At 48.1% G+C, this 2,880-nt stretch overlaps 1 protein-coding gene across 1 annotated transcript in view; it reads left to right on the top strand.

Moving 5' to 3' along the window:
- Positions 1–2,880, top strand: part of CAMTA1 (calmodulin binding transcription activator 1) — a 1,095,522-nt gene that overhangs the window by 330,318 nt on the left and 762,324 nt on the right. The gene's annotated exons all lie outside the window — the stretch shown is intronic.

Raw genomic sequence — 2,880 nt, 5'->3', positions numbered from 1 at the left:
TATCTGGAAGGTGAGCACACAATGATATGATTTTTCGTTCTATGATGCCTGATAACTGATCCCTTCGGCACCTCGTAGTCACACAGGCTGGTGTGCTTCTTCCACGGCTCCACAGGGTTTTCAATGGCTGATTTCTCAGAAATAAATTGCCAGACCTTTCTGCCACAGGGCCTCTGGGTGAATGCTAACTTCCAACGGAGTACGTTCACTGTTTGCATCATCCAGTGACTCCAAATGCTCACCTGTTCTTAGGTTGACTCTGACCCACAGCAACCTTGTGGATGACAAAAGGAAACACGGCCCGGCCTGTGCCAGCCTCACAATCATTGCAGGTGTGAGCCCATTGTTGTAGCCACAGTGTCGGTCTTGTTTGGGGTCTGTCTTGTTGGGGGTCACTTTCCCCCCCCCCCCACTGACCTTCTTACTCTACCAAGCATAATGTCCTCCGCTAGGAACTGGTCCCTCCTGATAACATGTCCAAACTTCATGAGGCAAAAATCTTGCCATCTTTCTTTCTAAGGTGTGTTCTAGAAGCCTGTACATTACCTCTCCCATGCATGCATACCTCTGCATTTAGTTCTAGAACAAAGCACTTCGGAAAGGCAAAGACTTGGTAAATCCCCTGATTTGGTACAAGAGACTGGAAGCAGTCATTTTTTTTTTGGCTCTGAGCATCCAGGTGAGTTGCAGTTTGTTTGTTTTTGAAAGCAGAGTTTTATTGTAAAACAAGAGTTGGATATAAAATGGGGAGAAGAGAAGGGGTGCAGGTGAGCCTTGCACAGTGCAGAGGAAATTAGACCCTGGGCATCTGGGGGCCGTAAAACAGACAGTGGTGGGTACAGACCCCATGCCAGAGCTGGAATCCTCCAGGGAGTGGGACGGATGAGGTTTCTTGTAGGTGCTGAGGCTTACCAAGAGGTTAGACAGGACTTGGCTAAGCCAGCAGACTTGGCTAAGCCTTCCCTTCATCAGTGACCAATCACCCTATCAACCAACAGGGGTGGGGATGAGCATCCCAAAAGGGCCAAGCCCCACATGCCATGTAACCAAAGAGGGAGGTGAAGCACCCGCTGGTGGGAATGGGCTGTATTTATTTCTAGGCAAGAGCAAGCTTAGGGAGAGGCGGTCCAAGCTTTGGATGGAGCCTCTGCGGGAGCAGTCTGTTCTTGGGCTGCTCACGGAGCTCCGTGTGCAGGCGAGTGAGCCAGAGAGTGTCGCTCAGGGCTGACAAGCTTCCTGGAGAGGATGCTCTGGGATGGTGCTCCCACCTCCTCCCTCCTCCCCTCCTTGAACAAAGTCAGGAATGACAAACGAACAGGAAATGGGGACGGTAGATCAGCAAGATCTGGACATGCTTCTGTGACCTTGAGGGAGCCCCGTCCCTTCTATTTGTCATCTTGGGATAGAACAGCTGACAAATGGCCTGGTGGGAAACAAAAGCAAACAATGGAGTCACTTGAAAGATACAGTGAATAGAATTTAATTGAATTTTTTTTTCTCCCCAGCACAGACATTGATTTGACCCTGTAAGATGTATAGAGTAAATCATTAGGGGAATTAATATACATTAAAATGTAGTTTATTATCATGGAACTTTTATTGTGCCTGTAGTTGTGTTTTTAATTATTATTTTAATGACTTTCTGTATTTCAAATAGTGATAAATCTATTTTATTTTTTAAAATAAATGGACTTGCGTTTTACAAGGTGATGTGTGATGTGGAGCTGTGGATGACTACTGCTCCTTCATTAATGAGAACGAACAGATTACAAAGACTGAAAATGGACCGATTTACGCTCTTTAAAAAAAGCCAATTAATATCTAACCATTAAACACAAATGGTATAGATTAGCTGCACTATCTTATCTATTCTCTGGGCTCCCATTGGATCCCGCCGAGATGGACTCCTCAAGCTTAATGCGTGAAGGGAACTCCAGACATGGAAATGCCTGGGACTGATGGAAACAGGACGTGGGTCCGGAAGTGCAGAAGATGCCCCCTGGTGTCCTCCCATGAGCTTGTGGGACGGCAATCACAATGAATCGCACTGTCTTTGGGTGGGGAAGCAGGGCCAGCGGCTGTTGGTAGGACCAGAGCTTTGGGTGTTGTCTCCACTGGTGAAGATGGTTTTCTCCCAGACTATCTGTGCTCTAAGGAGTCCTGGTAACTCAGGGGTTAAGCATTAGGTTGCTACTGAAAAGGCCAGTGGTTTGAACCCATTACCTGCTCCGCAAGGTAAAGATGCAGCAGCCTGCTTCTGTAAATCGTATAGCAGTGGGAACCCAATGGGTTTGTTCTACTCTGTGCTGGAGCGTTTCTTTGACTTGGAATCGACTTAGTGGCAAGGTTTTCTTGGGGGGTTGGGGTGGGTCTGCACTGTCTTATGAGCCTTGGAGGGATCAAAGACGAGGTGGGGTTTGTATGCAATCGGGTCTACATCCAGACCAGTGCTGCAGCCACTGTTCAACGCTGAGCTCACCTGAGCTGAGCTACAGGACACGCAGAATTGGGGAGTGTCATGACCCTGTGTTCCCCATGTCCCAGTGCACGCCTCTCAGTCAGACATTCAGTCCAGTTAGCCACATGGGTTCTCAAACCAGCTTCCTCTCTGACTGCAGGCTGCCTGGCTATTTCTGACTGTGCAAGGCAAGCAGAGGCAGCTGAGAGCAGCTGGGAGGTGTGTGCGCTCTGCAGACACGATACCCAGGTCTGAAACCTGGCTCTGGAATTTCTTAGTTGCGTGAACTCTACAGGTTTATTTGCTCATTTGTCCAACCACCCATCTGATTAATAGTTTATGAGCCTGGCCCAAGCTCTGTTCTAAGGGTTGGGGGTATAACACAAATCAAAGTGGAGGAAATCCTTGTATTCCACTGTGTG

This window comes from Echinops telfairi, unplaced genomic scaffold, assembly GCF_000313985.2.
Source record: "Echinops telfairi isolate 266 unplaced genomic scaffold, ASM31398v2 ScPeMD7_7457;HRSCAF=8495, whole genome shotgun sequence".
NCBI classification, from domain to species: domain Eukaryota; kingdom Metazoa; phylum Chordata; class Mammalia; order Afrosoricida; family Tenrecidae; genus Echinops; species Echinops telfairi.
The sequence above is the reverse complement of the archived record's forward strand: the minus strand, read 5'-3'. Positions and strand labels throughout refer to the sequence as shown.